Consider the following 7,313-nt stretch of genomic DNA (forward strand, 5'->3'; position numbering starts at 1 on the left):
GACTGTGTCTTCCAGGCCACACAACCTAAGGCCACACCAGGGCACCAGCAACAGGGATATGTATTTACATCGTTCCTCGGTTATTGCTGGACTCCTGAAACCCCCCAAATTGTCACTCAGTTGTTTTTGGGACTCCCTAGGCTTGTCTCATGTGGGCTTGTAAACGAACCTGTTAGCTACCTCGTGGCACAGATAGACCTCCATTCTGCTTCCGATCATCTGCCCACGGAGCTGTTACCAGTGGCCCAGCCCTGCCTCTGTAGGCCCTGTCTCCCAGTCCCTTGCTCTCTGTGCCTCCACTGGGTCTGGTCCCTTTTAGGCCCCGTGTTGCCAGCTGGACACACCTGAGACCCTTTGCTGGCTCCCACTGCCTCCAATGGGCCACTCATCTCCGGCCCCACAGCTGCCTCTGAGCATCATGCTTCCGATGCTGTTGGGCTGGTGCTCTCGAGCAGCCAATGGCTCCTCGCATTGTGGAGTCCTCCCTGTGCAGAGCTGCCATGGGGAAGGTTCTCCTCTACCCCAATCCCTTTTCTCTTCTGCTGTCATTGGTCCTGATGTCTTTTGAGTTTCAATGCAAACCAGTCTTTTAGTTTCTGTTGATCACTTTTCCCTTTCACAAGGACTTGGGACATGAATCTCTGGGAAGCAGTTGGGAGAGAACTGGTTGTCCCATGATAGGTTGTATCATGGCCTGTTCCTGCCCTGCTTTTCTGCAGGCCCTTTCTGTCTCTCCATCCTGCCGTTGTCCTCAGGCTGGCTGTGTGGACTCACCGATAGAGCTGATCACACTAGGGAAGTGTGTCCTCCAGCATACCTTCTTCCCAGCATAATTTCCCCTCCTCTCTCATTGCCTCACATATGGTCACATGCCCACCATTTTTTTTTTCTTAATATTTATTTATTTATTTGTTTGTTTATTTATTTATGGGATAGAGGAAATGAGAGAGAGCACGAGTGCAGTAAGGGGCAGAAGGGGAAATGGGCTCCTTGATCACCAGGGAGCCCGATGCAGGGCCCAATCCCAGGACTCCAGGATCACACCCCGAGTTGAAGTCAGACACTCAACTTCCTGAGCCACCCAGGTGCTCCCACCTTTAAGTCACTGATGAAGGTCGCAGGGCAATCATGATTGGCCGACACCTCTGGGGACCCATCCTCTGAGGCTGGGGAGGGGCTGAGCTTCCCCCACCCAGCACCAGGCACTGGTGAGGAGCGTGACCACCCATGAAAACTCCCCTCTGCACCTTTGCATACTTGTTTGAGCTTCCCGAGGCTGCTGTAACAAATTACTACAAACCCCCTGACTTCAAACAACAGAAATTTCTTCTTGTACAGTGCTGGAAGCCGGAAGTCTGGAAGCAAGGTGTCAGCAAGGCCATGCTTTTCTCCAAAGGCTCTAGGGAATGATCAGTTTTTGCTTCTTCCAGCTTCCGGTGGCTCCAGGTGTTCCTTGGCTTGCAGCCACGTTGTGCTACTCTGCCTGTGTGGTCACAGGGCCTCCCCTTCTCCCCTGAGCCTCTCATAAAGACACAAGTCCTTGCATTTAGGTCCACCCGGGCAACTCAGGATGCTCTTATCTCAAACTCCTTAACTTAGTTATGTGCGTCAAGGCCCTCTTCTGAATCAGGTCGGTAACAGATTCAGAGGCTGGGATGTGGACATATGTTTCTGAGCACCACGTTCAACCCACTTCAATATTCTTTAGTCCTGTCAGTGGAGATAAGTAAAGCCGGTGGGGGAAACTCATCTTGGGAGACAGGCAAGACACTGAGCATCTAACAAAGCGGGCTCCCTAGGAGACCTTGGCGGGTGAGGAGGCTGAGAGGTGCAGCAGAGCAGGACCTGCCTGGAGGAGGAGGAAAAGTGAGGTCGGCCCTGGGGTTTACTTCTAACCTCTCCCTGGCTCATTTCCCCCACCGTCCCATTTGGTCTTGATTACGTGAATTTTTCTGTGATCACAGAATCTCTCATTGTGCCTTGCCCGACATCTAAAACAGCAAGCGGCCCGCCTGGCATTGAAAAGGAAAAAGTTTCTGGAGGACGCACCTGGGGCCAGAAGCCTTGAAGTGCTGTGGGTCTGGGGCTTGTGAAGGGAAGCCGGGATGGGGGAGGGCTGGGGGAGTGCAGGGGCCCGGCCCCCAGGGCCAGCGACGGTCTCCTGATCCAGACCCCCAGCCTGGTGTGGGCCCCGCGGGTCCGGGGTGCAGGTGGGGGGCACAGGGTTACCCACCCTGGGCACTTGGGGCTCCTCCTGGGCCCCAACCGAGCAGCCTCGGTGGCTGCCTTTCCCAAGCCACCAGGCCTGAAAGCTAGAGGCCCAGGGCGAATAAAAGAGTCTGGGCAAAAGGCTCCAAGGCAGTTCAAAGAAGAGCGAGACTGGGGATGGAGTTTTCAAGCCACATCCAAGGGGAGGGCTTTTCATCTGCCAGCCTTTGAATGGGGAATCAAGGCGGGCAAAGTTACTACCAGGTTAAAGTTTAAATGGCACAGAAAGGGGAGCCGGGAAGATGAAAGGGCGGCCGTCTGGCCAGGGGAACAAAGCCGGAGCCCGGCCCGGGCACCTGGCCGCAGAGGCCGGGCGAGGAGAGGCCGCGCCGCCAACGCCATTGTTCGCTTAAGAAGCCGAGTAATTGAAAGGAAAGGTGAGGCAAGGAGAGGCGGCCGGCGCGTGCGACTGCCTGGATCGTTAGAAAATAATTTAAAGGGAACAGGCCTATCAAGCCGGTTCTCTTATGGAAATGCCGGCGTTGAAGAGAAAGGGAGGGGACGGTGGGGGAAGCCTTTTCATTCTTTGAAAAGCGGGAGTTTTTTCCCCCTCGCCCAGCGCAGACTTGAAGAGCGCGTGAAATCTCTTCTGTTTGCAAACTTGCCTCAGTCCTTCAGGGCCCTGGGCTGGGGTCCTCTCCCGCACTCGGCGGCCGGGGGGCGTGGGGAGTTTTGGAGGGGCCACAGGGCTGCAGCTGCACGAGTGGTTCGTTCCAGAGACGGGTTCCCTGGTCACCTCCTGGTTGCTTCTGCGGGCTCCCCAGCTACCCACTGTGATTTCTGCCGTCTGAAGGACAAGAACAGGTGAGTTAGCATCCTGCCCCAGGGGGCGCGCTGCACCTTATGCCCACACCTTTCCAGATGGACCTTTGGGGCTCCCACTGTCTGGCTGCAGGCAGAAGGACATCCTCGATCACACCGTTCCAGTCTTCTGGAACTAAAACATGTCCGAGATTGGCAACAATAATCAAGGAGATACCTATTACGTGCCAGGTAAAGTCTCGTGAGCAAGACCTAGATCCTTGTGTTTAGAAACCTGTAGTCTAGGGGAATCCCTTGGTGGCTCAGCGGTTTAGTGCTTGCCTTTGGCCCCGGGTGTGATCCTGGAGTCCTGGGGTCAAGTCCTGCATCGGGCTCCCTGCATGGAGCCTGCTTCTCCCTCTGCCTGTGTTTCTACCTCTCTCTCTCTCTGTTTCTCATAAATAAATAAATAAAATCTAAAAAACAAAACAAAACAAAACCTGTAGTCTAGGTGGGGAGGTGAGCAAATAAGCAAGAGCAATACAGACCGTTACAGAACGATAACAGAGGAAGCCTTGTGGCTGGGGAGGGTGCTGAACCTGGTCTCTGGACCTTCAGGGACACCTACTGGAGGGGGGTGTGGACGCTTGAGCTGAGTTGTGAAGAGTCATTAGCTGCTAGTGAGGGGGATTCTACTTCCAGCCAAGATGGAGTAGCATGGATCAGGTTTACCTTCCTGCCTGAAACAACCTAAAACTGGACAAGACATATGAAACAATGATTTGCAAGACATTAGACATTAAGAAACGAAGACATTAAGATCTCTCAGTTCCCTGAGAGATGGAAATCAAATGAGGTGAGCCCTCCGACTGCACCTCACTGCCTTGAGGGAGGTACCAGACCACAGCACAAGGAGGGGAATTTAGGGGAAGACTGATAGATTCCCTGTGTTGGGGTGACTGAGCTGAGAACCTGGAGACTGAGGTGGCCAGAGTTTGCAGGGGAGGAGCTCTGACAGGAGAAAGTTCAAGACAGAGAGAACTCTGGAGATATGCAGAGGGATGCCCTTCTCAAGTATTCAGCAGAATATCAACCAGCCCATATGTGTGCGGAATGGTAAGTGAGGCGAGGGAATGAATCACCCAAAGGGTCAGAGTGAAGAGTGACTGCATCCAGAATAAAGCACGAGAATGTTTACAGGATTACAAAAACATCCAGAACCCAGAGAGGTAAAATGCATTGTCTGGCCTCCACTGACAAATTACCAGGCATGTGAAGAAGCAGGAAAATATGAGCCAGGATGAAGGAAAATGACTCAATCAACACTGACCTAGAACTGATGCAGATGTTAGAATTAGCAGGCAAGGACGTTAAAACAGTTCTCATGACCCTATTCCATATGTTCAAAAAGTTAATTAGAGACACAGAAGACATGAAAAAGACCCAGATCAAGCTAGGAGAAAGGAAGGCTCCAATGATGGAGACTGGAAAGCACATGGATGGGATAATAGATTACACATTGCAGCACAAAAGACTAGTGAACTTTAAAACAAAGCAATAGTAACTATTCAAAATAAAACAAAGAGGGGAAAAATAATACAAAGAAAACAAGTCAGTAAAAAGCATACGTGAACCATGGGACAATATTCAGTGGCAACATACTTGTAATGAGAGTACCTTAAGGAAAAGGGTGTGTACAGTAAACTTATTTGAAATAATAGTGACCCAAATTCCTCCAAACTTTATGAGAAGTATAAACCCATGGTTCCAGGAAGCTCAATGAACTCTAAGCACAGGAAACATAAAGAAAACTACCCCCAAACCTATCATAACCAAATTGCTCAAAACCAGTCATAAGGAGAAAAATTTTAAAGAAGCAAAAGAGAGAAAAAGACATGATGTACAGAGAAACAAAAGATTTCTTGCAAGAATCAATGCAAATGAGAGATAGTAGAGCAAAATATTTTAAAATAACGGGCACAACTCAAAGATATTGTGGGTTTGGTGTCAGACCATTGTAATAAAGTGAATATCACAATAAAGTGAGTCAAAGGACTGTTGTGGTTTCTCAGTACGTATGAAAGTCGGTTTATACTATATTGTAGTCTATTAAGTGTGTAATAGTGTTATGTCCAGAAAAATGTATATATTTTGATTTAAAAATACTTTATTGCTAAAAATTGCTATCATTTGTAATTTCAGCAAGCCATCATCATGATCATGGATCACCATAACAGATTTAATAACAATGAAAGACTATGAGATATTGTGATGTGCGACACAGACACACAAAGTGAACAAATGCAGTTGGAAAATGGTGCTCAGTGCAGGGTTTGCCACAAACCTTCAATTTGTAAAACAAACAAACAAACAAACCACAGCATGTGCATAGTGCACTAAGGTGAAATGCGATAAAACAAGGTATGCTAATATTGAAAGAATGGTCAACTTATAGTTCTATACCTAGTGAAAATAATTTTCTTTTTTTTATGAAAATATTTTTCAAAAATGAACGCAAGTAGAGAGAAGACCCTGAAAATATGGTGAAGTAGGAAACATCAGTGTCTCCCCATCTAGACAATAATTACACTGGCAGAACCTTTCTGATATAACTATTTTGGAACTCTGAAGTCTATTGAAGCCTTGCAACTTCCAAGGGGAGGCTTGGATGGTCAATTGCAGTTAATATTGGTTAATTTCAGCTCGTAGGGTGGTATCCATCTCCCGCACTCAGTCCCATAGCAGGCAGCCATACCCATTTTTTTAAAAGATTTATTTATTTATTTATTTATTTATTTATTTATTTATTTATGATAGACAGAGAGAGAGAGAGAGAGAGAGAGAGGCAGAGACACAGGAGGAATGAGAAGCAGGCTCCATGCCAGAAGCCCGATGTGGGACTCGATCCCGGGACTCCAGGATTGCGCTCTGGGCCAAAGGCAGGCGCCAAACCACTCAGCCACCCAGGGATCCCCCATACCCATGTTTTTGAAGCAGCTTTAATGCAGTTTATGGGAGCCAGAGTGGGCAGAAATGACTCTGTCCCCCAAATAGTAGGAATCTGTGCTCTGATTGCTACTTACAGGTTTTATTCACAGAGTTACAAGCCAAGAGATTGGCAGCCACTTTTTGTTGCACCTCTTCCCATTGTGAGAACACCTTCTCTTGCTGACGTGACTGTCAAGAGATTTGAAAAGCTTACACATATTCCCCACATCTTCATTCTCTTCTTTCTTCCTTTTGGGAGCCAGACACACAAGCCTAGGACCTCCATAAGTAACTGCATATACAGGGAAAATTAGAAAATGACCACACATGTCTAGGGAAAGGCATAGGTTCAGAAGAAAACCTGGAAAGACCTTACATTTCCATGCCAGGCTAATCCTTAGTACAAATGATAAAAAACAAAATCCAAAGCAATGACAACAACCAATAATCCATAAGAAAGGGAGAGAATCTGATATCTAGTGAAATCACATTATTAGATTTGAATGCTCAGTTTTCAACAAAAACATCATAAGGCATATAAAAAAAAAAAAAAGAAAACCCAGGAAAGTATGCCCATTCAAAAGAAAAAAGAAATTGACAGAAACTGTCCTTGAAAAAGTCTGAAGGCAGATCTACTAGACAAAGAGTTTAAAGCAACTGTCATAACGCTCTCCAAAGAACTAATAGAAGATGTGGAGAAAGTCAAGGAAATGATGTATGAAAGAAGTGGAAATCTCAAAAAGAGATAGAAAACATAAAAAGAAAACCAAAAAGAAATTCTGGAGCTTAAAAGTACAGTAGTTGAAATGAAAAATTCACTGAGGGATTCAAAGGCATATTTGAGCAGGCAGGAGAAAGAATGAGCAAACTTGAAGAGAGGACAGTGGAAATGATTAAATTTGAATATGAAATCTGAAAGACGAAAAAATAAAGAAAAGTGAACAGAGCTTAAGGGACCTATGGAGCACCATCAAGTAGAAGCATAAGCAATGTGGTTCAGAATCCCAGAAAGAGAGAGGGCAGAGAGAATATGTGAAGAAATAATGGCTGAAAACTTCCCAAATTTAATGAAATACATGAATATAAATATCCAAGAGGCTCAACAAATTCCAGGTTAAGATGAGTTCAAAGAGATCCACACAAAGACACATTGTATTTAAAATTGCAAAAACCCAAAGACAAATGAAAATCCTGAAAGCAGCAAGAAAGTAGTGAATAATCATATTCGAGGGATCCTCAATAAGAACAGCAGCATATTTCTCATCAGAAATGTTGGAAGTCAGTAGGCCGATATATTCAAAGTGCTAAAAGAGAAA

This window comes from Canis lupus, chromosome 5 (genome assembly GCF_048164855.1).
Source record: "Canis lupus baileyi chromosome 5, mCanLup2.hap1, whole genome shotgun sequence".
Taxonomy (NCBI): domain Eukaryota; kingdom Metazoa; phylum Chordata; class Mammalia; order Carnivora; family Canidae; genus Canis; species Canis lupus.